Source organism: Syngnathus acus, chromosome 3 (assembly GCF_901709675.1).
Source record: "Syngnathus acus chromosome 3, fSynAcu1.2, whole genome shotgun sequence".
In the NCBI taxonomy this organism is placed as follows: Eukaryota; Metazoa; Chordata; class Actinopteri; order Syngnathiformes; family Syngnathidae; genus Syngnathus; species Syngnathus acus.
In genome coordinates this window covers 17,603,125-17,631,062 of record NC_051089.1, presented here as the reverse complement: position 1 = coordinate 17,631,062, position 27,938 = coordinate 17,603,125, and the positions used below count along the sequence as shown (strand labels likewise).

At 45.8% G+C, this 27,938-nt stretch overlaps 3 long non-coding RNA genes across 3 annotated transcripts; 2 read left to right on the top strand and 1 right to left on the bottom strand.

Annotated features, from left to right (window-relative positions):
• LOC119120094 lies at positions 1-820 on the top strand. Its single transcript, XR_005097444.1, has 3 exons — positions 1-48; positions 361-537; positions 738-820. It is a non-coding gene; the product is annotated as an uncharacterized LOC119120094 (long non-coding RNA).
• Positions 821-1,698: 878 nt separating this feature from the next.
• LOC119120111 lies at positions 1,699-19,027 on the top strand. Its single transcript, XR_005097460.1, has 3 exons — positions 1,699-1,710; positions 11,747-11,752; positions 18,927-19,027. It is a non-coding gene; the product is annotated as an uncharacterized LOC119120111 (long non-coding RNA).
• On the bottom strand, positions 17,545-20,130 carry LOC119120100. Its single transcript, XR_005097449.1, has 2 exons — positions 20,034-20,130; positions 17,545-18,159 (listed from the first exon to the last, which is right to left on the bottom strand). It is a non-coding gene; the product is annotated as an uncharacterized LOC119120100 (long non-coding RNA).
• Between the last annotated feature and the right edge of the window lie 7,808 nt (positions 20,131-27,938).

Below are 27,938 nucleotides of genomic sequence, written 5' to 3'. Positions count from 1 at the left end.
GGAAGCCAACTATTTATTCATACATCTGCTCAGATCACTTTGTGGGAGGTACGTAATCTTGTTTTATTGACGTCAACATTCATCTGTGAGATATTGCTCGGATATTCACTTTTTCTTGCTGCTACTCGGCCATGACCTAAGGAATGCATAATTACACAGTTTCATTACAGTATGTTTGTCCAATTGCTAGCTTCTAATAATTAGATTGTTCACATATCTACAATTATAAGTCAGATTCATCCATTGTCACTGGCGGATACACCCAAAGATCAGTTTGGCCCCACCTGAAACACCAAACTGGATCCGCCAGTTTCCATTTTTACATCAAGCTTGTCTGAAAAACAATATTTACTGTTTCAGGTGCAAAGAGTGATGACCCTCTTCATCCTGCCTACGTGCCAACTTTGTTCTTGTTCACATCTTCTGAGAAGAAGAAGAGGAAGGAGGCATCACTGCAACACCACAAACGCGCCGAGAGGCTCGATTTAAGGAGGACACCAGCGCAGGATGCAAGTGAAAGCATCACATCAGAATGTGGTAAATATACCATTCTATGTGAATCTTAAACATAACTGTTTAGATGTATTTTCATTTTTTGCGTTACAGATAAAGTTAACTAATTTTTCATAATTGATCTTCCTTCTATTATTTGAATGGACATCAACATCAAGTAAAGATGTTAGTACATACTACATAGTAATTTAATATGTCAACTATTAACATTTTTGTCTTCCCAGATGTTGAACCGGATGGCGAGCCAGGCGTGTCAACGCAGACGGATGTGGAAGTGAGGCACATCAATGACAAAGAAGCGAAGATTGATGCTCTCTGAGCTGAGGTGGAGGCACTGAAGAATAAGACGTGTCTGCTAGATCAGCACACATTTGAGAATGATGATAAGGCAGTCCTATTCTACACTGGTCTCCCCAACTTTGCAACACTCATGCACTTGTTCAACTTCCTCCTTCCTTATGTACAGCACTCCATTCGGAATGTTCTTTCTCCCTTCCAGCAAATGCTCATTTTTCTCATGAAGCTTCGATTGAACCTGTTCATGCAGGACCTTGGATACCGTTTCAACATATCCCAGTCAACTGTCTCTAGGATATTTTGTAAATGGCTAGATGTTGCGTATGATAGGCTGGCTTGGCTCATCAAGTGGCCAGACCGGGATGGGCTTAGGAATAGCATGCCAGAAGTCTTTAAAACCACTTTTCCTAAGTGTGTGGCTGTCATTGATTGTTTTGAAATCTCAATAGAACAAAGTGCCGACTTTAATGCTCGTGCTTCCTCTTGGAGCAACTACAAACAAAAGAACACTGTGAAATACCTTGTTGCAATAACACCGCAGGGCAGCATCGGTTTCATTAGTTTAGGCTATGGAGGGCGTGCTTCAGACAAGCAGATCACAGAGGAAAGTGGCCTCCTGGATCTTCTTTTACCGGGTGACCAGGTCCTAGCAGATAGAGGATTCACAGTGCAAGCCTCTGCTGGCATCAGATATGCAGAGGTAGTTATGCCAGAGTTCACTAGGGGTAAGAAGCAGCTGCAGGGAAGGGCTGTGGAGCAAAGTAGGAAGGTGTCGCATGTGAAGATTCATGTGGAGAGGGTCATTGGCCTGCTTTGGCAGAAATATGTGATTCTGGAGGGCACAATACCACTGGCATTGATCGGAAGTGAGCAGGATAAAGTGGATATGATCGTCACAGTGTGTGCTGCTCTTTGTAACGTGTCCATCTGTCGTCCCACAGTGTGGCGAGTAAATGGCCAGTGAAAGAGGCGTATGTGTGTACTTGAAAATGTATTTGCATAGTTTGTCTGTGATCAAAGAACCAGTAAAATAATCTACAAGTGAAGCCAAAATGAACGTAGTACAACTATGTATTTGCATACATTTGATTGCAATCAAGAACAGCATTTCAGAGACACTAGAACACACATGCTTGACATACATGACCAACATGACACACGTGACCTGCATCATGATCGTTCTCATCGCTTCGTGAACACATGAGCGAGCATCTGAGGCAGAGCGACCTTCACCATGAAGGTCCCTACCTTTGACAGATGCTGCTCTACAAAAGCTCGGTCCTGTGCCACTCTCACCACCAAGAAAAACTTTTCAGTATACACGACAAAGTCGCAGTAGAGGCGGTTGCACACATACATCTGAAGCTGCACTTGATAGTGATACTCATGAGTCACCTTGAGGTGGGGCCGCCCATCTGAACTTACTGCCAGACAGCATGCTGGGTCATTCAGGAACTCATCCAGGGATGAGTCTCTGGCTTTGTAAGGGCACTTCACCTCCACCACCCCTACCCCACAACAATCACAGCGCACAAGACCGTCCGGACTGGCGGCTACATACGGCACCTCAGTAGACACTACAAGGCCGGTCTTACCCAACACCACATGCCTGTGGCTCTTCTCCACTGTGGCTTTGTATTCAGAAAGCGCTGTCACCTCTTTCTGTCGCCCCCAGCTTATAGCTGGTGTGCGAAGTGGGGGATGGCCAACTAGTGCATGTTGAATGCACCACTGACTTCGAGGGTGCATCCACATTTGTCGCCACCACAGCTTTGAAATTGGATGCCGTCACTCTACCCGCCCTCAGTTTGTGCCACAGTCTGGAGGCACCCTGCTTCCTCGTGAGGCGAGAAGCATTCTCAGAAGCTTCTGCTGAGCATGACATCCTTTCTAGCACCTCCTCTGTTTCTAGCACCTCCTCTGCCCTTCTCTCCAGCTCCTCTCTCGGCTCACCCACCAAGGCAGTATCATACAGCCTAGAGCAGGGGTCTCAAACTCCAGTCCTCGGGGAACGCATTCCTACATGTTAAACACACCTGATTCAAATGATCAGTTCATCCTCACGTTCTGCAGGAGCCTGATAATTGAATCAGGTGTGTTTAACGAGGGAAACTTGGAAAACATGTAGGAATGCGGCCCCCGAGGACTGGAGTTTGAGACCCCTGGCCTAGAGCGCAGCAGAGGCAGAACAGGTGCTGGTGGTGGCTGGTATCCAGGAGGAATCCTGAGAGCTGCAGCGTCAGGACAGGCATCTCCCAGTCCCCTCAGGAATGCCTCCTGCTCCAGTTTGCTGGGAGGGTTGGCTGGCTTCAGCCGCTTGGAGTCGCTTCCTGTAAAAGAGGAAACAGAAGGAAATCATTGATGTGAATTGCAGTAATTGTTATTATGTCCTGAAATGATCAGAAGCAGCTCTCGCCTGATTTGAATGTGATGTCCCTGATTGGTTTTGCCAGGGAACCTTTCCTTCTAGGAGCAGCCCATGTGCATGGCATGGAGGTGCATGCTACGCCTTCTCGCTCCTCCTTGCATGCCATAAGATAGAAGAACAGTGCAGCGATGTGAGAACATGCTTCTCCGAGGCCCGCCATGCATGTGCAATGGGCTGTATGGATACAGCCATCTTCATCCCCCAGAACCCATGGTTCCAGAGGTGGTGCACTCTGCTTCTGGCCATGGTGTACCTGTAAACAGAATGTTTGTAAATATAACTGGACTGAATGTAGTGGCATTTGGCACAAGCAAGGATAGGTAAACTTAAAATTTTGAGAATACTTGAAAATCTTGTCATTAAAACCATTTAAGATATTGGCTTTCTAAAGGCAGGCACGTAGATTAGGTACCTACTCATACTTGACAGCACAAGTCACGAGATCAAAGTCTTCCGAAGGGTCACATCCATAGATCCACATGTTGCAGGTTGTTACAGAAACTGACAAACCTCAGAATAAGCTTACCTTCCCACGGATGACTCTTTTCTGTCTTCTTGCCTGTACTGCCATGGCTGGCATCTTCTCCGTTTCGCTCCACTGGCTGTGACTCGACGGAATGGACATAACCAGCAGTCAGGTAGCGATACCCTTGCAAACTTTTGTAGGCTCTGAGGTCTTCCTTAGTGTATGGACTTGAACAATCTATCAAATAGTTATAAATGTCCGGATACATTACTGGTGGAAAAGTCGCCTTATCAGAGTGCCAAACGCTTGCTGTCCCAGCTCCTGCTACGCTTGAGCTGGTGGCGTTCTTGCTTGGTTTCCACAGCGGATCAACACGGATGTTATATTTTTCCAACTTTTCAACATATCTGTTGCGGTTTTCTTGGTCCAACTGGACGAAATATTCACTCACGACACCCACCCAGGCCGCCATCCTCATTAGTCCAATGGCAGCGGACGAGGCTTTTGCCACCCAAACAAAACTGCCCCACCTGTTCTGTGACGTCAGTGCATATCCTCCCTTCAGGGTGTGGAACTTATCAATAATATTGGGGACATAGGGAACCGTCCTTTGGGGGGGTGGGGTGGGGGGTTCTGTCACGCGCCCGTGCAACACTCCTTCCAGCTGGTAGCCTTCCACTCATTCACAGCCACGTCCCTCCAATCAAGACAATCAACTGCACCTGTCACTACTAGCCAGTCCCTATTTAAACACCACACCACAGTCCGTTATATCCCAAGAGAACGTTGTCAGTATGCCCCCCCCATGCTAACCGTGCCTTGTGCCTCGTACCCTGTCTTGTGCCTTGCTTTGATCCTAGTTGCTGACCTACTTCGCCGAATACTGACTACGCCTGCCCGCCGCGACCAACTGCCCATTACCGCCTATGCCGGCTCACCGCCTGCCCCTACCAACTGCCTGTTACTGACTACGCCCGCTCGCCGCCTGCCCGGACCAATCAACCGATCACGAACACGTCCTTGTCTCACCCCTCGAACCACGCTGTGCCTTGATCACCCTGCCCCCTCCCTTGATTCCCAGAGAGATCTAATAAACTGTGTTTTGCATTTGGTCGTCCTGCTTGCTCATTGTGACAACATATTTCCCTATTGCAATTTCCTAATACACTTGTTTACATCGCTGATTTTATTAGACTTCTAAGACTTTCTAACACGCTTTCGGGGTTAACGCCATTCTCAGATTCTGGAGCCCAAAGTAAAATTGAGGTTCAGCTGTATTATATCGAAAGAGAAAAAAGTTGTATCGGGTCAGCCCTAACCTTTACCTCCAGGCAGTGACAAGGATGAATGAATTAATGATATATTTTGGGGCAGCACGGTGGGGCACTGGTTAGCATGTCTGCCTCACAGTTCAGAGGTGATTACGGCTCCTTCTCGTGTGGAGTTTGAATTTTATCCCCATGCCTGTGAGGGTTTCCTTAGTTGATTTACTTTTGATTTGGGCTTTGGTTTGAGTTCCTTTTGGTCATTGTCATGTTCTCCTTGTGTTCCTTTTCTTCAATGTCTGTCTCGTCAAGTTTTTGTTTCCACCTCTTCTCGTCAGCTCCACCCCTTTGTGTCTTCCTCCCAGCTCCCTCAGCCACTTGTGCCTTGTCCAGGTGTTGTCATTCTGTCGGCAGTTGGTCTGTATTTATTTCCCTGCTTTCTTGTCAGTCGTTGTTGGGTCATTGTGTTGTTGTGATGCTGTGTTGTATCTCAGCCACGTCTTGCTCCAGTCGATGTTAAGTCCAAGTCCTTTTCTAGTGTTTATTTTGTTATTTTGTTCCCTGTTGTTTTGAATTCCTGGTTCTTCGTTTTTACATGACCATAACTACCTTATTGATGTTTCTTTTAAATCAAATATTTTTTGTGACTGAACTGTAGCCGCGTTTCCTTGCTTCATTGCATTTAGGTCCTCTTCTCCAGCAACTCCTGATAGGTGGTCCCCAAACCTTCCAAAAACATGCATGGTTGGCCGATTGATCACTCTAAATCACGGGCTAGATTTGGTTAGATGAAAATGTATAGACCATTTGCACCGACATTCCTCGAACCATTAAAGTTAAAGTCACCATTGTAAATGAACTTGTAAGTATGTAACTATATCCTTTGCTGTCTGCAGATAGGTTGATATTGCAAATGACAATCTGTTGTCAATTGCACGACCAGAAAAGTTAAAGGTTAAAATAATAATAAATTAAATACAAATGAACAATTTTATGAAAGTTTAACGAATATTTTATTAGATGTACAGTCGAACCTCAGTTTTCTACCACAATCTGTTCCAGAAGGCGGTTCGAGAAGTGAATCGTTCGAATTCCGAATCTATTTTATACATTACAAATAATGGAAAAAAATTAAATCCGTTCCAAGACTAAAGAATCGCCTTTTTTAAACATTTTTTCATTTGCGCATTTTTGTCCGATCGCGCAACTGCAGCGCACCACCGAACGCGCAACCGTAGTGCGCCGCCAACCGCGCAACTGCACCGTGCTGGTCGCATTATTGTGACAGAGCCGTCGCTGAAACTTAGAAAACATTTTTAAAGTCCTGATGTACTTTACAAAATTTTAGTGGACCTCAGTGCACATGGAACTTAATTTTGTCCAATTGCGCAACTGCAGCGCGCCGGACACTTACTGTCACATTACTTTAAAAGCCTCTTTGTGTTTTAGGATGGCTTTGCTGCATATAATACAATCCTCAAAGTAACGAAAATACAATAACAACGAACGGAGTCAGGCGGCTTCCATCTTGCGAGGTTCGACCTCCGAATTTTTGTTCGACAACCAAAGCAAAAAAATCTAGAATTTTTTGTTCGAATTCCGATTTGTTCAAGAACCGGGACGTTCGAAAACCGAGGTTTGACTGTATTGTGTTTGTTTTATTATTGTTATTGTTGTATTAATAAGAAGGATGATATTGGTGTTTGTGACTGCAGGTTGCAAAACCAGCAGACATAGAGACAGCTGTGGCTCTGATGAACTCACACCACTCTTAGAGTCTCAGAGACATTGCTGTGCAATATCATCCTGCTCTCGACGCTTCATCTTTGAATTGTCTATATTATTTGTACTATGTGTCCTCTCTGCATCCATTGCAGCCTGGTCATCCTGGAAGACGGATCCTCCCATCTGTGGTCTCTTCTCAAGGTTTCTCATTTCCCCTAGTAGGAGTTTTGAGTTTTTCCTTGCTCTCCTGGGAGTTTAAAATCAGGGGATGTTTGAGAATAATTGTCAATTTTTGCACATGTCGTCCTGAATGTTGTTAGCTACCTAAATGTTGTACAGAGAACGAGATGTACCGGAGTCAAATTCCTTGTTTGGCATGCTCAAACTTGGCGAATGAAAATTGATTTGATATCAGATTTTTAATCCAAACGAAATAATTTTCCATTTTATCTTTTTTATTTCAACTTCATACACAACAAATTACTTCATAATCACAAAATAATCCATAGTCTTTTTGTTGTTTGCGATCACTGTGAGTGTGCGGCGCAGACGCGTAGTAGTGTGAAGAGTTAATACGAAGTAGCCAGTTCTCACCAGTAGTCCGTGTTTTTTTTTTTGTTTTTTGTTTTTTGCCTTTCCCTGTGCAGCGTCTCTGATTTTAGCGGCGCCTTAGAGTGTGGACATTTGAATGAGGAAGTGTCTGTGTCACTGATTATCTTGCAAATGGACACTTGTGTGCACGTGAACTGGGAAGGGACGGAGGAGACACGCTCGCAACCGATCATGAGCACTGGGTCATGTGCGCGTTCCCGTTAGGAGAAGTGTCATTTCTGTGGCTCGCTCTGGGGCGTGCAGGTCCCCGTGACAGTGCCAGCGGGCCACTTATTATTGATTTTATGATACAATGCTTTGGGCCAGTTTAAATTTAGACACGGGCCGCATTTGGCCCGAGGGCTGGACTTTGGACATGTCTGCTGTAAATTGTCCATAGATGTGATTGTAACTGTTTGTCTGTATGCACTTCAATTGGCTGGCGAGTAGTTAAGGGTCTACCCCACCAAAGACCGCTGGGATAGGCTCCAGCACACCTGTGACACTCATGAGGATAAGCTCTTCGGAAGATGAATGAATGAATGAATAAATGGATAATACTTTTTGTACCCCCCCACCCAAGTATTCCAAAAATACTGTTAAATCTCCAATACAGATGTACATTTTTCATGTAGCTTCACTGAAACATGATTATACCGCCCTTCACACACACGCACGCACACACACACACACACACACACACACACACACACACACACACACACACACACACACACACACACACACACACACACACACACACACACACACACACAAAGTCAGTTGGGTAGGTATGTTTTAGCATTAAAACATTTGTTTAAATCGAGTCAAAAATTTATTTAACTTTTTGTGGTTGTGAGCTTACCAATGGGTATTTTATATGTGGTCACACTCTACCACATAAGTAGATTGAAAATGTATCCGTATTAGGCACAAATAACCTTTAGTACTGTGTTAATATTTGAAGAGCACTCAGTAGCTATTTTGACTTACACTTGTGCTGTTATATATAAAAGCAATCTCTGAAAGCCCTGTACCTCCCACATAAACGAGCAATCTTTTGCTACACATTGAAAGTGCTCTCTGCTTTTTTTCTTGTTTCAAAGTACTCTTCTTTGAACCCAATCATAAATGTACTGTTGCATGACTGTACTATCTACACAATCATGAGTTACCAGCTGGTTTTATAATCTTTAATAACAATAGCTGCCTAAAATATGAAAGTTTGTCAATAAAGATGAATTCATACTTAAATTAAAACGGTCATTTTTAAGTTCCTGCTGTCAATTTTATTTACAGTGACCCAGTGAGAGTGTAATAATTGAATAATGCTATGGAATATGAGATAAACATCATAATAATACTGCACAACATTTATATAGTGCTTTTTTGGAAACACAAAGACAACTTACGCCACCATTTGATACAGTAGCCACAGCCTGGCACAGACATTATGTAAGGAATAAGGACATAACAGCTGAAGTGCAGTGAAGAAAAACAGGCCAACGCTTGGAGGATACATGTAATGTTAATTCACACAAGAGTGCATGCTTCCATAGCTTAAATCAGTGCTTCTCAATAAATTTCTGTGATGCCCCCCTAGGAAGAAGAAAACATTTCGCCCCCCCTCATGTTATTAACATTAAAGAAAAAAATATAAATAAAAAGAAAGATCAACTTACAATAAAGAATAACTATTAATAACATTGTTTTTTAGTCTGTAACAGAACAGATTCAATGTGCATCACTTTGCCTGAAATTAAAAATAAATTATAATTATTTAAACTATAAACATTCTTGACCAACTGCCATTTTATGCTGGAAAAAATACAATAAAATAATAATAAACATACATAATATTAAATTAAATAACAGCAATAAATGATATTCAAGCCAAAGTAATCAGCAACATTAGTTCAGGGTTCACGACTCGTCCCCGATCATGTCCGTGGTTTCTGTCCGTGTGTCTGTGTGCTCGCCCCTCCCCTCCTGTGTGCCCATGATTAGTGTTCATTCTCACCTGCCTCTTGTTACCTGTCTTGTATTTAAGTCCTGTCTGTGTGTCCCTCCCTGTCGGATCATTGTTAATGTCATGATGTCTTTTTGGTTCCTGTTGTCTTGTTGCTGTCATTGGTAATGTCACCCTGTCTTTTTGTTTCACGTCTTTTTCGGTCAGTCCTGTTGTTGGTTTTGTTAGAGAGTTATGTCAGTTTACCGAGTCTGTATTTTGAGTTCCGCCAATAAACCCTGGTCCAAGCTGCACTTGGTCGCCCTGCTCCATTTCCACTCCGATTCCTGACATCAGGAGCACAATATATAAAACATTTTAACCTACAAAACAAAAATGAATAAAACGATTTGCGCTCAAAATGAGGCAGCATGACGGAGACCATATCCACGGCTGCAGGTAGTATCAGCTCTTCTGCAATGGTGTGTTTTATTCTTGCACTGAGCAATTTGCTACGCTGCTTTATATGATGCTTACAGTGCTTGCTGATGGACTGAAGTAGCATTCACAAAGTGGGATGATTGTTGGCAATATTCAGCCCGTTTTCGCTGAAAAACCTTAAGCACCTTATCAGCGTGATTGGGGTGCAATGACTTTATAAGTGCCTCCTTAATTTATTTGGCTTCATACTGTCCGCTGCCAACATTGTAAAGCACAGTAAACACACCGGTCTTTCCTCGTCTCCCATCGTAGTCGCACTGAAGCCGAGTGCTACGTACGCTTCGTCATATTTCCTTGTCTTAGCTTTCGTGTGACTCTCAATTCTATTATCTCAGTCTCTCTCCGCCCTTCTTTTCAACCCTGTTCAATTTTTTTCCATGGTGTCCCACTGCACTTTTTATCGCCTGCTCTGTGCTGTGTGTGCGTATGTTCCATACACTCCTCTACACTGTAGAGCGACTATTCCTTGCGCACACTATTCCAGTGATACCGCCACTCCCACCTACTGCAGTGGATGTCTAATTACCCTTTAATTTAGTACAGCCAAAAGAAAAGCATGTTCCCTGGTGTCACACGCGCCCCCCTTAGTATCGCACCGCGCCCCACTATTTGAGAAGCACTGGCTTAAATGGAAGTGTTGTATAATAGTCGGTTGGTCAGTCAATTAAAACAATACAAAACCCGCACAGATGGAGCTGCACTATTCTGATATGTATTGCCCATGTAAAATGTATTTTTTTCCAAACAGAAAATTCTATTCTACTTAACTCTTTAAATACCAAGCATTTTCAGAAAAGACAACCCCAAAAATCAAAGCCAATTTTGAGCATTTTCACTCATTGTTCAAGGCCTACAGAATATTGTTTGCAATTATAATGTAAACATAACGTATTTTTCGGATTATAAATTGCTCCGGAAAATACGTCGCATCAGCCATAAAATGCACACACAATAAAGTGAAAAAAAAATATATAGAAGTCGCACCGGAGTATAAGTCGCACTTTGCAGAAAATGTATTCGACAAAATCCAACACTATGAACAGACATGAACGAGCAACAACGGTATCGTTTAGATACGGTATGCTAACGTGACGTAAACACAAACGAAGAGCTGAGAATGGGCCTGATGTAACATTAACAGTTATCCAAATAACTATAACATAAATAACACCTTTATCAAAGCACCTGTGTCACTCCAGATCATTAAATCCATCGATTGTCTTTTATGTAAACAATGCCGCGTGTGCGCCGCGCCGCCGGACTCGTCGTCAGTTGCAGTTCAAATTATTCCACAGGCTCATATAATTATAAACAACAATTTTATCAAACAATCTCTGTCACTCCAAGTCATTAAATTCCGTGATCGAATCCTTTGTCCTTTATGTAAACAACCGCCGTGTGTGCGCCGCGCCGCTGATGTCAGTTGCAGTTCAAATTACAGTAATCCCTTGCTACATCGCGTTTCGTTTATCGCGGATTTTTGAATTTTGAAAATTTGTGAATAATTTCACATATAAGTCGCTCCTGAGTATAAGTCGCCACTCCACCCAAACTATGAAAGAAAACACGACTTATAGTCGGAAAAATACGGTATGTGGTCCCAAATTGGATTGGATTAGTCCAGGGGTGGGCAAACTTTTTGACTTGCGGGCCGAACTGGGTTCTAAATTTAGACCGGAGGGCCGAACCAGGAGCAGATGGATGTAGTGTTTGTGTGAAGTAATATAAACGACCTGTAAAGGTCATTGCATAAAAGGTTTTGGCCTTTAGTAGGTCGTAAAGCATGGGAAAAAAAGAAATTCACTAAAAAACTGCTATCAGTGATTCTCATAAAATACGACACTGTTATTATGAATAACTGTCTCCATCACTTCAGTGCCTGCAGGTCAGATTAATGAAAGATGTTTATCTTATGAGATCACATCAAACGGCAAACATTCTGACCAAATATATCATCTTGAAGAATCGGTGAAAGCATACATCCAAATAAAGTAATCAAAACGGCAACACAGTGAGGGGTATCTGAAAATCAGAGCAGAGTTTTAACTCACAAACACCTGGTAACAGAGGTGAGGAAACGGGAAACACTTCCTTAAAGTAAGCCTTCAGAACTTTGCAGGTTAAGATTAGTCGCAAACAGGTGGTGCATCAATGTCCTTGAGCATCCTGCATTGTTTGCAAATGAGAATGGTCGCTAGTGTTAGGGTTTACAGATTATCTTGATCGTATGATTATGTTGGAATGTAAACTGTAACAATTAACCTAGCTTGTCCTGTCTTAACAAAAGTAGTAGAACAAAGTGCTAAGATCTTTTGAACTGATTGACGAGCTGCAGAGGAAGCAATCAAAGTTGCTTTGTTTACACAACGTCGTAAAAGACCCCCTGCTATGCTTTGATCAGCAGGGCAGGGGCTTCAACCCCATCCTGTCCACTCTCACCCCCACTCTGTTTCTCTCAATAAAAATGCTCCTGCAAGAGGCCTGAGTCAGACCTCATTTGATCATCGCTGTACGCACAGTGACGAATGACTCTCCACCTGCAGGTGTCTAAAAGGACTTACTTGTCTCCCGTGTGGTTCTTGCAAAATAAGTTAGAGCACCACCCTAACAGCTAGTTTCAATCCCTGCTATTTGTACAAATCAGATTCAAAATGCATTTTTTTACAACAAACTTGAGAGCCTCCCCTTCATTTTCAGTGGGAACGGTGTTGTTGGTCTCCCTTTTTTGCTAGTGCGTCCTAGTCTGGAGTAAAATTTGTTGTAGCAATTCTTAGGAGAGATCCGAGGTGTTGGTCCGTTTACCTAGATCTGTGACGGGTTGATGTTGATGTTCATGTGGCTGAACGTCACGTCGCGTAGGTCGAGCCAAATTGTCCACTCGGCACTCAGTGTCCACCTTTCTTTTCCTTGGGCAACTCATTTTAATGGAAGGATTCCAGGGGAAGGTTTGTGGGTGGCTTTAGCGTAAAACTGTATCTGAAAGCTCAGCGCGCGAATTACAAGAATGCTGTCGTCACAGCCCACGCTCTAAATTCGGCACTAATACAAATAGAGCGCGAGTGCGCCATGTCCGTACTACTGAGTACGTACACGAACTTGTGAGTGTGCACCGAGCTTTCTGACACGGCTTCCGGTAGTAAATGCGCATCTACTGGGGAAACGCAGTCATTGCAGGCAAAATGACCAAAAAAAATGTTTAATAATACAATTTATTCAGGGTTGGCGGGCCGGATTAAACAGTCCCGTGGGCTGGATGTGGCCCGCGGGCCGTAGTTTGCCCATACCTGGATTAGTCTATGTTCTTTCAACAGAAGAAAAAGGTATGATTCTACCTTATACTATTCTTTAGTTATCACCATTTGAATATAGTGGTTTCATTCAAATCAGCAATCTCAGAGAAAATAAGGTTTTTGTACAAGACTCTGCACAACTGTGACTTTGACACTAATGTTTTTTGGTTTAGTGAACATTTCAACAGCCCTTCCCTTCTATAAAACATGAAAATACATAAATAATATAAAATAGCTAAATATAATATAAAAAACAAAATAACAAAATAATGAAAGTGTGTTTTTGATGGCAAAAACATTTATTTACATATTTGATAATGTGCGCAAACAGCAACATTTTCGCATTCGACAATTTATTTACATGTGTGTGTGTTTTGCTATTTACCAGGAATGTATTTGTGCTTGTACTCTGATGAAGGCGGAAGTACAAGCCCAAACATGTCAGGTAATGCAACCTAAAATATTTTGTTTGAGATAAAAGAACCAGTGAAGTGATGTATTTGTGCGTCGCTGTATCCCATATCAGTCTACTCGGCAGATGATGGCGATTCATCTGAACTGTGGCACAAAGCACACACTACGTTACGTGTATGCCCGAGCCGGTGGTGGTGTGTGTGTGTGTGTGTGTCTATCTATATATATATACGTATATGTATGTATATATATATACATATATATACGTATATATATATATATATATATGCATATATTACATATATATAAGCGGGAGCGGGGGAGTGCTCGTGGTGAAATGACAATGTGTCTGTAAATCAATTGCATTTATTGGTGAATAATACAGAACAACATAGGTACAATAACAACAACATATGTACTCAGTTGCCTAGTGGTAGAGTGTCCGCCCTGAGACTGGAAGGTTGTGGGTTCAAACCCCGGCCGGGTCATACCAAAGACTATAAAAATGGGACCCATTGCCTCCCTGCTTGGCACTCAGCATTAAGGGTTGGAATTGGGGGGTTAGATCGCCAAATGATTCCCGAGCGCGGCACCGCTGCTGCTCGCTGCTCCCCTCTCCCCCAGGGGATGGATCAAAATCACACGGGGATGGGTTAAATGCAGAGGACAAATTTCACCACACCCAGATGTGTGTGTGACGATCATTGGGACTTTAACTTTAACTTTAACTTTTTAACTTTAACAACATCAAGAATATATTTACACTAGCGAAACCATATGTACGCTAACATTTTTCAGAATAAAAAGGAAGTAAAAAACTAAAATAATTTTTTAGTTTAATAGTAAAAAAAGTAAGTAAGAAAAAAAAAAAAGCCAAAAGAAATACAACCTTCGGTGCAGCATTTGAAAAAAAAAAAAGGGCTCTTCTTCAGCCGTCCTCTTGTCGGGTGTTTTTGTCAGAAGACTGGATCTCTTTCAACAGTTGACAATTACCCGTTAAGTAGGTGTGAAAATCTTTGCAGGTCATGTTCCTGAAATTGTACTGGGTGCACAAAATCCCTTTCAGCGAATCCACAGACAGGCGATCCCTCTCCTTTGCATCAGTAAAAAGATTCGCTCCACATTTACATTATTGGCAGGTATGGTGAAAAAAAAAAAAAGTGCTATCTTGAGCAGCTCTGAATGAAAATCAACACTTTTTGACCTTTCAAAAAATGTATTCCACCTCTGATGTGCTTGTAGATCACTAAATTCGCACGATTTTTCTCAATGAATTTCTTGAGATTGGTGACCTGATCAAAGCACTTTGCATCATCAATTTCGACTCCCTTTTCAGCCATGTCCCTGATGGAGGCCTCTACATTATTCCAGTCTGGAATTTCACTCAGCTCCATCCACGTAAAATTGGAAAACCCCTCCATGGGTGCCATCCATTTCTGAAGATAGTCAAGACATGAACTGTACAGGCCCTGAACTTGAGCACTGAATTGATCACACCTTTGCCCATATCCATCCTTCTGCTTTTGAGCCAGCATACTCTTGACTTTAAGAGGCGTGAAGTTGTTCATCTTGAACTTATGAAGTAAGCTCTGGACCTCTTTCAGTATCCTCTTCACCTCCACGATGGAGTTATCCTCCCTCTCCATCTCTTGAATATTGGACTGAAACACTGACATCAGTGAATGCATTTGCCACAGGTAAATCTCACTGAACCCATCCTCAAAAAACTTTTTGATTTGCACAGATGGCCTGTCCTGGGACAAAAAGAATGCTTTTAAAGCTGGATACAATTGCAGTAATTGTTCAATCCTTGGGAATAATGACAGCCAGTGTGTCTTGCTGTGAGAGAGGAGAGCCCTGTAATTAACATCAGCAAATTCACAGTACTCCTTCAAATTCTCTATGCGGACAGTGTAGATATGAAAGTGCTGATAGATTTTGAAAATTATTTGCTCAATGTCAATGTCTAGTGTGTCTGCGCCATGGTGAACAGTTGTTCAGGATATGAGCTGGACAGCTAACACCAATAAGAGCTGTGATCTGCAGGGACTTCTTTAAATTTGCAAAAACATTCCTTCCTCTTTACGCCGAATTGCTCCATACATTGTATTGCCGTTATCTGCAGTTATGTGCCGGCTGTAGCTCAGGCAGTAGAGCGGATCGATTAGTAACCGGAGGGTTGGCGGTTCGACCCTAGTTCTGTCATAGTCACGTGTCGTTGTGTCCTTGGGCAAGACACTTCACACACCTTGCCTCCAGGTCGCCACTGTAAATGAGAGTGTTCTCAATTGACTTACCTGATAAAACATTGAATATAATACTACGACTACTAATAATCTCCAGTAAATGCAATGCATTTATGAAAGATTCCCTTCTTTTGCAGTGTGCCTTTTATGTACTGGGCAATTGTGTCAGCTGATTAATTTGGAGTGCTTTTAATTTCGATTAATTTGCTTTGCACACCACCATTCTTCTAGTCGTAGTATTGGATCAGCAGAGGGAACAATTTTACTGCTCCATGGTTGCTGCCATCAGTGGACACGCCACAGTAGGGAATACCTCTAAATGCATCTCCAGTTTTCTCTGAGCACTCCAGTTTCCTCCCAAACATGCTTGGTAGGCCGATTGAGCACTCCAAATTGCCCCTAGGTGTGAGTGTGAGTGAGAATGGTTGTTCGTCTCTGTGTGCCCTGCGATTGGTTGGAGACCAGTTCAGGTTGTCCCCCACGTACTGCCCAATGACTGCTGGGATAGGCTCCAGCACGCCCGCGACCCCTGTGGGGACAAACGGTATAGAAAGGGGGCACATGTCAGTGTCTCCCCTGTGCTGGTCCCTAGCAAAGGGTTGCGTCAGGAAGGGCATCCGGCGTAAAAATCTGCCAAAATTTCTTATGATGCGAACCCAGTCTGTTAATTCCATACAAAGATGGAAACAGATGGTTCACTGTGGCGACCCCTGAGGGGAATAGCCGAAAGGAAAAAGAGAAGCACCTATGTGATGAGCATACATGTAAATTCTTTAAATAATGTAAATTCCTACAATGATGCAAGTGAGTCTGATTTCCTCGGTTTTCGACCACAATCCGTTCCAGAAGGCGGTTGGAGAAGTGAATCGGTCGAATTCCGAATCTATTTTTCCCATTACAAATAATGGGAAAAAAATTAATCCGTTACAAGACTAAAAAAAAACGCCTTTTTTAAGCATTTTTTCATTTGCGCATTTTTGTCCTAATGTACTTTCCAAAATTTAAGTGGACTAAGTGCGCAGGGAGCTTAATTTTGTTCGATCGCACAACTGCAGCGCACCGTCGAACGCGCAACCGTAGCGCGTCGCCGACCGCGCAGCGCCGACCGCGCAGCTGCACCGCGCTGGTCACATTATTGTGACAGAGCCATCGCTGAAATTTAGAAAATATTTTTAAAGTCCTGATGTACGTCTGCCTTTTCGGGCAGTAGGAGAAATCAACGCTAACAAAAAATACATCCAACCTAGTTAAGAACCTAGTTAAGAAATGACCAGAATAAACCCACTTACATCGTCAATGACTGCTGTACCACGATAATGATGTGTTTTTTTTCTGGTCATTTCTTAACTAGGTTCTTACCTAGGTTGGATGTATTTTTTGTTATCGCTGATTTCTCCTACTGCCCGAAAAAGCACCACAGAGATGAATATTGCGTTCGCAAAGAAAGTACGTGAATGTGTAGGAGTGTATGCGAGTGAAGTTGGGGCCCTACTCCAACTTCACTCACATACAGAGCCGTCTCCTCCACATGCCGACATGTCCGGAACACCTCCCCAGGGAGGCGTCCAGGAGGCATCCTGATGAGATGCCCGAGCCACCTCATCTGGCTCTTCTCAACGTGGAGGAGCAGCGGCTCTACTCCGAGTCTCTCCCGGATGACCGAGCTTCTCACCTTTACCGTTCGGACGAGTTTCATTTCTTTGGCTCGCTCTGGGGCGTGCAGGTCTTTAAGATGTCTAAAGACAGTGGGCAATTTATGGATTTTATGACAATGCTTCGGGCCGGTCCAAATTTAGACGCGGGCAGGAATTGGCCCGCGGGCCGGACTTTGGTGCCTAGTTGTAAGGAAACATACACAAGTTGTCGTTCGGAAGCGAATCAGCACTTTATTTTGAAATGCACCGGAAGTTCAAGTGACTTGACAACTAATGAATTTGAGAGACGTTAGGCTTACTCGCGCCATCCAGGCGAATTTTTCTCCACTTATGCTCACGGAAGCAATGGCTGTAAGCTGTAATCGTTTTGTTGGATAACTTCATTACAGTTTATAAGAACAATACTGTGGAAGAAACTACGTGTTTTTGTTGTTTCATTTGCAGTTGTATTCGTAACTTACAGTGTAACTTACACTGGATGGAAATAAAGGGAACAAGACACTTTGAATCCTGGCTGAAGTGTTTTATACATGTGTTTGGCTGGCTGAACTGTGATAAGGTACACAAAGTACATAACGCATGGAGGGATCAGTACAGTAAAAAGCCACACCACAGTGAGTTGAAGAAACAACAAAAGATCCAAACATGGCTGACAAAGATGTATCCAGCGTTGTCGACATGGAGACGGTAGACTTTGAAGAGAATTCACGTCGACCTTCATCTTCCAAGTCATCAGTCCACAGTGCATCGAGAGCTAGTGCTAACTCCAAGCACTCATCATCCTACAATTCCGTTCTGGAGGCAGCTGCCAGAGCCAGAGCTTCGGTGTCACGAAACGGAGTGGAAATGGAGCAGGGCAACCAAGTGCAGCTTGGACCAGGGTTTATTGGCGGAACTCAAAATACTGACTCGATAAACTGACATAACTAACTACCAAAACCAACAACAGGACTGACCGAAAAAGACGTGGAACAAAAAGACAGGGTGACATTACCATTGACAACAGGAACCAAAAAGACAGCATGACAGCAACACACACGCACACACACACACAACAACAGACAAGCAATGATCCGACAGGGAATGACACACAGACAGGACTTAAATACAAGACAGGTAACAAGAGGCAGGTGAGAATGATCACACTAATCATGGGCACACAGGAGGGGAGGGGCGAGCACACAGACAGAAACCACGGACATGAGCACACAGGAGGGGAGGGGCGAGCACACAGATATGACCGGGGACGAGCCGTGACAGAACCCCGCCCACAAGGGACGGCACCCGACGTCCCAAAAAGAAAAATCCAAAACTGTCCAACAAGGGGCGGGAGGGAATGGGGAGGCGGCCGCACTTCACACGCCGCCGAAGACCGACTGGGTGACGGCCGCTGGATCTGCGCCGCCGGAACTGGCGGCGGCCGCAGCATCCGCGCCGCCGGGTCTGGGTCGGCCGTGCGTCTTGCGCCGCTGAAAGCAGAGTGGGTGACGGCCGCTGGATCCGCGCCGCCGGAACTGGTGGCAGCCGCAGCATCCACGCCGTCGGAACTGGGTCAAGGTGGCGGCCGCACGTCACACGCCGCGGAAGGCCAACTGGGTGACGGCCGCTGGATCCACGCCGCCTGAACTGGTGGCGGCCGCAGCATCCGCGCAGTCGGGACTGGGTCGGGGGTCGGCCGTGCGTCTTGCGCCGCTGAAAGCAGAGTGGGTGACGGCCGCTGGATCCGCGCCGCCGGAACTGGTGGCAGCCGCAGCATCCACGCCGTCGGAACTGGGTCAGGGTGGTGGCCGCACGTCACACGCCGCCGAAGGCCAACTGGGTGACGGCCGCTGGATCCACGCCGCCTGAACTGGTGGCGGCCGCAGCATCCGCGCCATCGGGACTGGGTCGGGGGGCGACCGTGCGTCATGCGCTGCTGAAGGCCACTGGGTGACGGCCGCTCGATCCGCGCCGCCGGAACTGGTGGCGGCCGCAGCATCTGCGCCGTTGGATCTGGGTTGAGGGGCAACTGTGCATCTTGTGTCGCTGGAACTGGGTCGGGTGGTGGCCACTCGTCACACGCCGCCGAAGGCCGACTGGGTAATGGCCGCTGGATCCGCGCCGCCGGAACTGGTGGCGGCCACAGCATCCGCGCCGTCGGAACTGGGTCGGGGGGCGGTCGAGCGTCTTGCGCCGCTGGAGCCCAGCTCTGTGGCGACTATGCAGCAGTTGCGGGAGCAGGCAACGGTTGGTCCAAGCGCTGGTCGCTGAATTGGTCGGATCATTCTGTCACGAAACGGAGTGGAAATGGAGCAAGGCGACCGTGCAGCTTGGACCAGGGTTTATTGGCGGAACTCAAAATACTGACTCGGTAAACTGACATAACTAACTACCAAAACCAACAACAGGACTGACCGAAAAAGACGTGGAACAAAAAGACAGGGTGACATTATCATTGACAACAGGAACCAAAAAGACAGCATGACAGCAACACACACGCACACACACACAACAACAGACAAGCAATGATCCGACAGGGAGTGACACACAGACAGGACTTAAATACAAGACAGGTAACAAGAGGCAGGTGAGAATGATCACACTAATCATGGGCACACAGGAGGGGAGGGGCGAGCACACAGACAGAAACCACGGACATGAGCACACAGGAGGGGAGGGGCGAGCACACAGACATGACCGGGGACGAGCCGTGACATTCGGCTGAAGCAGCGGCAACCAAGGTAGCCTATTCAAAGAAGCAGTTGGAAATTAAAAGGCAACGAGCTAGGCTAGACATAGATTTAGAAGAATAAGAAATTGAAAAGGAAGCAGAAGTGGCACAGGTGAGAGCAGAAGTATTGGAAGCAGCTGCAGCTATAGAAAATGAAGATGTGCTTAGCATAAAAAGTCATTTGCCAGCACATGTGGCTCAAAAACGCACTAAAGATTATGTGCAAAACCAAATACAGCTCAACGCGCAGTCCCATGTACAAACCGGATTCAGTTGAAGTTGGGAAATTGTGGTTTTTTTTACGCCGGATGCCCTTCCTGACGCAACCCTTTGCATTTACCCGGGCTTGGGACCACAGGGGAGACACTGACATGTGCCCCCTTTCTATACCATTTGTCCCCACAGGGGTCGCGGGCGTGCTGGAGCCTATCCCAGCAGTACGCGGGGGACACCCTGAACTGGTCTCCAACCAATCGCAGAGCACAGAGAGACGAACAACCATTCTCACTCACACTCACACCGAGGGGCAATTTGGAGAGCTCAATCGGCCTACCAAGTTTGGGAGGAAACTGGAGTGCTCAGAGAAAACTGGAGATTATTATTATTATTATTATTATTATTACAAACCGGATTCGGTTGAAGTTGGGAAATTGTGTAAAATGTAAATAAAAACAAAATACAATGATTTGAAAATCCTTTTCAACCTATAGTCAATTGAATACACTACAAAGACAGCATATTTAATGCTCAAACTCATAAAGTTTATTTTATTTTTCAAATAATAATTAACTTAGAATTTCATGGCTGCAACACGTGCAGTAGAAGTTGGGAAAGGGCATGTTTACCATTTTGTTACATCACCTTTCCTTTTAATAACACTCAAACGTTTTGGAAGAGAGGAGACTAATTCTCTTAGCTTCTCATGTGGAATTCTTTCCCATTCTTGCTTGATGAACCGCTTCAGTTGTACAACAGTCCGGGGTCTTCCCTGTCGTATTTTACGCTTCATAATGCGCCACACATTTTCAATGGGAGACAGGTCTGGACTGCAAGCGGGCCAGAGGAGAACCTGGACTCTTTTACTTCGAAGCCACGCCGTTATAACTTGTGCAGAATGTGGCTTGGCATTATCTTGCTGAAATAAGCAGGGGCGTCCATGAAAAAGACGTCGCTTGGATGGCAGCATATGTTGCACCAAAATCTGTATGTACTTTTCAGCATTTATGTTGCCTTCACAGAAATGTAAGTCACCCATGCCATGGGTACTAATACACCCCCATACCATCACAGATGCTGGCTTTTGACCTTTGCGTTGATAACAGTCCGGATGGTCCGCTTCCTCTTTCGTCTGGAGGACACGACGTCCAGTGTTTCCAAAAACAATTTGAAAAGTGGACTCATCAGACCACAAAACACTTTTCCATTGTGCATCAGTCCATTTTACATGAGCTCGGGCCCAGAGAACCCGCCGGCGTTTCTGGATGTTGTTCATAAACGGCTTTTGCTTTGTATGGTAGAGTTTTAACCCGCACTTACTGATGTAGTGACGAACTGTATTTACTGACAGTGGTTTTCTGAAGTTTTCCTGAGCGCATTTGGTGATATCCTTTACACAGTCGTGTCGGTTTTTAAGGCAGTGCTGTCTGAGGGATCGAAGGTCACGGTCATTCAGTCTTGGTTTCCGGCCGTGGCGCTTACGTGCAGTGATTTCACCAGATTCTCTGAACCTTTTGATGATATTATGGATCGTAGATGTTGAAATCCTTAAATTCCTTGCAATTTTGCTTTGAGAAAAGTTGTTCTTAAACTGTTCAACTATTTTCTCAACCAGTTGTGGACAAAGTGGTGAACCTCGCCCCATCCTTGCTTGTGAATGACTGAGCATGTTTGGGGAGGCTCCTTTTAGACCCAATCATGGTACCCACCTGTTCCCAATTAGCCTGATCACATGTGGGATGTTCCAAATAGGTGTTTGATGAGCTTTTCTCAGCTTTCTCAGTATTTTTTGCCACCTTTCCCAACTTCTACTGGACGTGTTGCAGCCATGAAATTCTAAGTTAATTATTATTTGGCAAAAAACACTCAAGTTTATCAGTTTGAACATTAAATATGTTGTCTTTGTAGTGTATTCAATTGAAGATGGGTTGAGAAGGATTTTCAAATCGTTGTATTTTGTTTTTATTTACATTTTACACAATTTCCCAACTTCAACCGAATCCGGTTTGTAGCTTACAGTGGAGTCTGGCGCCGTAACCCCACACATAGTCAACCACCTGCGGCAGCTGAGGAGAGGCCCTCACACAACGCCTGCAGACCATCAGTGAATGAGCAACATGAGGAAAAGAAGCCGTTCCAAGAGGCAATCCACACACAGTATTATGGCCCCCCATTTCATGGTGCAATCAGACATTGTGAGTACAGCCTCCTACGACAGTCATCACCCACACCTACGACACCACCACGGATGGATGACTTCAGGCCTTCGCGTGATAACCTCAGGCCTCTCCAGAGTGACATCGGAACCCCGGCTTAGCCTTCACATGCAGCAAGGCACACATCTGCCCCAAAGCCACCGGACAGTCCACATATGCAACATTCTCCTCCTCATGCCAGCCCTCCACACATGATAGACTTTGCCAAGTTTCTTGCTCGCAGAGAATTAGTGACTACTGGCCTCACAAAATTTTATGATATGCCAGAGAATTTTAGGGCATGGCAGTCCTCATTCCTAAATGCAACACAAGGCTTAGGTTTATCATACAGTGAGGAGCTGGACCTCTTGGTGAAGTGGCTCGGTAAAGACTCGTCTGAACATGTAAAGAGGATCCGTGCTGTTTATGTCACCAAGCCCAAAGCTGCTCTACAACTGTCCTGGGATAGAATGCATGAATGCTATGGCGCACCAGAAATAATTGAAAATGCCCTGTTCAAAAGAGTGGACGATTTTCCCCGTCTGTCTGCTAGAGACAACGCGAAGCTAAGATTGCTCAGTGATCTCCTCATGGAGCTATTAGTAGCCAAAAACGATGGATATCTTCCTGGCCTTGCATACGTACTTCGACACGCCTCGTGGGATAAAGCCTATCGTGGAGAAGTTACCTTCAAGCTTGCAGGAGAAATGGCTCAGTGTAGGCACAAAGTACAAGGAGCGCTACAGGATATCTTTCCCTTCCTTTTCGTTTTTTTGTGGACTTTGTGTATGGCCAAGGCAAGTCTCGAAACGACCCAAACTTCAGCCTGTCCATCAGTAGCCAGCTGTACGGCAAAGTTGAGAAAGCTCCATTCAAGCCAAGTGAATTTAAGACTGCTGTATCTGTGTGCAAAACAGACGTGTCTGGTACAACTGATGCAAACACCTTAAATTCCGCAGACGATGGAAAGGAAAACAATGATCCGGCTCGTTATTGCCCTGTGCACAAGAAAACACATCCATTGGAAAAATGCAGATCATTTAGAGCAAAAACATTACAGGAAAGAAAATACATTCCTAAAGAACATAAACGCTGCTTTAAATGCTGCGCCCCAAACCACCTTGCCAAGGATTGTCAGGCATCATTGAAATGTGGTGAGTGTGACAGCCAAAGACACAGCTCCGCTATGCACCCAGACACCTCTCTGCCTCCCGATCAAATGGCCCCTCCACAAATAGACACAGTGGCACAAGGCAATTCCCCACTTGAAGTGACGTCACGATGCACTAAGGTTTGTGGCAAGGGCAACCTCCCACGCTCATGCTCAAAGGTATGCCTGGTGCGCATCTTCCCTCAGGGCCAGCCAGATCGCTCTGTCAAGATGTATGTCGTACTTGACGATCAGAGCAACCACTCACTCGCCCGCTCTGAATTTTTCCACCTTTTCAAAGTCAAGAGCAGCTTCTCCCCTTACCTGATGAAGACCTGCGCCGGCACCACGGAGATGATCGGCAGGAAGGCGGTGGACTTACAGATCGAAGCAGTGAATGGAGGTGTGTGCCTAGACCTTCCACCTCTCATTGAGTGCTATAAAATAATGAATAATAAATCTGAGATTCCAACTCCAGAGGTAGCCCTGGCACATACGCACTTGAAACACCTCGCTCCTCACATTCACAAGCTGGATCCTGATGCAGAGATGATGATCCTGTTGGGGAGAGATATGATACGTGCGCACAAAGTGAGAGAGCAAGTCACGCACCTTTTGCCCAGCTCCTGGACTTAGGCTGGGTCATTATAGGCAAAGTCTGCCTTGACGGCACCCACAAGCGTCTTCAAAACTCATGTGCTTCAAAATGGACGTCCGTCACTTCTCATTCCTTGCCAAAACAGCATCAGTGTGAAAGAGAAACCATGCAACAGGGGGGAGGACAAGTATGGCCACACTACACATACGTTGAAACCATTGCCAGTCGAGGATCAGCTCGGGCAGACTGTTTTCCAGCGAGCAGACAGCGACAACAAGTGTGCCATGTCCAATGAGGTGGAGCTTCCTATTAGCGTGCTGAACCGAGCCATGTCGACAAGCCCTTTTACGGCGTCACCGTGCCCGAGGACGTGGCCGTGTCCACTTCGCTGCTGAGCATCAACGCCAGCAGCCAAACGGGGCAGCCCAACATTTTCACCCTGGTCGGCGGCGACCTGTCGCGGCAGTTCGACTTCAGCTTCGACACGGGCGTGCTGTACCCGCTGGACTACGAGACGGTGCCGCACTACTGCCTCACGGTCAGGGCCACCAACACGCTGACGGGCGCCAGGTCCGAAGTTCAAGAAGTTCAAGAAGTTTATAAGTTTATCTGTGTCTGCTGGTCTTGGCGTACAGCGCTCTGTAACGCCGTCCTGATGGGAGTAGTTCGAACAGACTGTGACCTGGGTGAGAAGGGTCTGCAGAGATGTTACTTGCACGTTTCCTGGTCCTGGACAGGTACAAGTCTTGGATAGATGGGAGGTTGGTCCCGATTATCTTTTCTGCAGTCCTGATTGTCCGTTGCAGTCTATGCTTGTCTTGTTTGGTGGCCAATCCAAACCAGACAGTAATGGAGGTCCAGAGGATAGACTGGATGATGGCAGTATAGAAGGTCTTCAGCAGCTCATGTGGCAAGTTGAACTTCCTGAGCTGTCTCTGAAAATACTTCTTCCGGGCAGAGTCTATGTGGCAGGTCCATTTCAGGTCCCGAGAGATTGTGGATCCCAGGAACTTGAAGGTGTCTGTGGAGGAAATAGCATTCGTGAGGATAGTGAGAGGTGGAAGTGATGAAGGGTCTCTCCTGACATCCACTGTCATCTCCACGGTCTTGAGCGGGTTCAGCTCCAGGTGGTGGACCAGCCGCTCCACCTCCTGTCTGTACGCAGTCTCGTCACCGTCCCGGATCAGTCCGATGAGAGTGGTGTTGTCCACATACTTCAGGAGCTTCACAGAAGAGTCGCCCGAGGAGCAATCATTGGTATAGCGAGAGAATAGCAGTGGGGAGAGGACGCACCCCTGGGGGGCACCAGTGTTGGTGGTCCAGGTGTCTGATGTGATGGTCCCCAGCCTCACATGCTGTCTCCTGTTCGTCAGGAAGCTGGTGATCCACTGACAGGTGGAGCAGGAACCGCAGGCTGGATGAGCTTCTGGTGGAGGATGTCAGGAGCGATGGTGTTGAACACCGAGCTGAAGTCCACAAACAGGATCCTGGCATACGTCCCTGGGGCGTCTCGGTGTTGCAGGATGTAGTGCAGTCCCACGTTGACCGCATCGTCCACCAACCTGTTTGCCCGGTAGGCAAACTGCAGGGGGTCGAGCAGGGGGCCCGTAATGTACTTCAGGTGGTTCAACACCAACCTCTCAAAGGATTTCATGACCACAGATGTCAGGGCGACAGGTCTGTAATCATTCAAACCTGTGATGGCGGGCTTCTTGGCCACCGGTACAATGGTGGAGATCTTGAAGCACGAGGGAACCTCACACAGCTCCAGGGAACGGTCGAAGATCCGTGCAAAAGTGGGTGCCAGTTGTTCAGCACAGACTCTCAAGCAGGAGGGGGACACGCCGTCTGGGCCTGGTGCTTTACTGACCTTTTGCCTCCCGAACATCTGACACACCTCCTCCTCGCGGATCTGGAGTGCAGGCGCGGCTTCTGAAAGAGAGAGAGAGTAGGTGATAACGACGATGGAGGTGTGGACAGAGGGGTTGTGGGTGGAGGTGTGTGTGTTGATTGTACTGCAGGAGGTCCTGTTGTGTGGGTGGACCGTTTAAACCTGCAGTAAAACCTGTTTAGCTGGTTTGCAAGCCTTGGGTTCTCTACAGCAGTGGTCCCCAACCTTTTTATGCGCCACGGACCGGTTACGTGTCAGAAATATTTTCGCGGACCGGCCTTTATATAAATAAATAATACATTTATATGAATAAATAATACATTTATAATAAATATATAAATATGATGAAACAAAATGATACAACTGGCATAAAAACAAGTATAAACGACATAAAAATAAAATTCACCATTATGTTGAATTAGTGGGAGCACTGAGCTTGTTTCTCAGAAACGAGCCGGTCCCATCTAGGCGTAATCGGAGACATTGACACCTGAAGTGGTTATGGTTTGTCTTTTAATGCAGGATGCTTGGTCTCCATGTGTCGAAGGCTTCATTGCCTCGTTAGATAGCCTGTCGCCACATATTATGCAGAGTGGGCTTAGCGCGTCAGTCACTTGTGGCGATAAATCCATATTTTAAGTCGGACTCCAGATATGTTCTTTTAAATGCAGCTTTCCTTTTCTTAGAAGTCGTAGCCTCTTCTTCTCCGTCTCCTCGTTGGGCTTGAACCGGCGGATGTAATTGGGAAAGAATCGCCAATTTTTTTTATATTTGTCAAAGTAAATTTTTACTCATTTTTGCTAGCTTTGCAGGCTCGACTGGGGAAACATGTCACGTGACCGGGACGAGCGTCTTGACCTGAATTAATTGATCGTCGCTTTTTCTGTGCGGCTTGGTGGCCCGGTACCAAGTGACCCACGGACCGGTATCGGTCCGCGGACCGGGGGTTGGGCATCCCTCCTCTACAGGACGGTTGGTTTCTTGAAGCCCGTGATGCTCTGCAGGCCGTTCCACACTGTTGAGGGATCAGGATTGGCAGCGAGGCGTCTCCCCAGGCTCTCCCCATAACACCTCTTGGCTTTCCTGATCTCTTGGTTCAGTGTGTTCCTGGTCTGCCTGAACAGGTCCCGGTCCCCACTCCTGTAGGCCTCCTCCTTGGCTTTGCGCAGCATCCTGAGGTTTGGTGTAAACCAAGGTTTGTTGTTGTTGTACGCGCAGAAGGTCTTAGTCTGCACACACAAGTTCTCACAAAAGCTAATGTATGATGTCACAGTATCGGTGAGTTCATGCAGGTCTGAAGCTGCAGCTTCAAAAACACCCCAATCGGTGCAGTCAAAGCAGGTCTGGAGGTCCTGCTTTGACTCGACTGTACATTTCCTCACAGTCCTCACCACAGGCTTAGACGTTTTTAATTTCTGCCTGTAGGTTGGGATCAGATGAACTAGACAGTGGTCCGAGAGTCCTAAAGCTGCACGGGGCACAGAGCGGTATGCGTCCTTTATTACGGTGTAGCAGTGATTCAGTGTCTGTGTCCCTCTGGTGGAACACGTTAGGTGCTGTCTGTATATGGGGAGTTCGTGAGCGAGGTTCGCTCTGTTAAAATCACCCAGAACAATGATCAGTGAGTTTGGTAATTTTTTCTCCATGTCTGTTACCTGGTCAGCCAGCAGCTGCATGGCTTCGATCGCATGTGCGTGTGGTGGAATGTTAACAGCGGCCATAACGATCGAGGAGAACTCACGTGGTGAATAAAAGTGGACGTGGACGTGGTGGTGCAGGACGTCAACGACAACGCGCCTGTCTTCCAGAAGCCTGTGTACTCGGCCGTGCTGCCTGAGA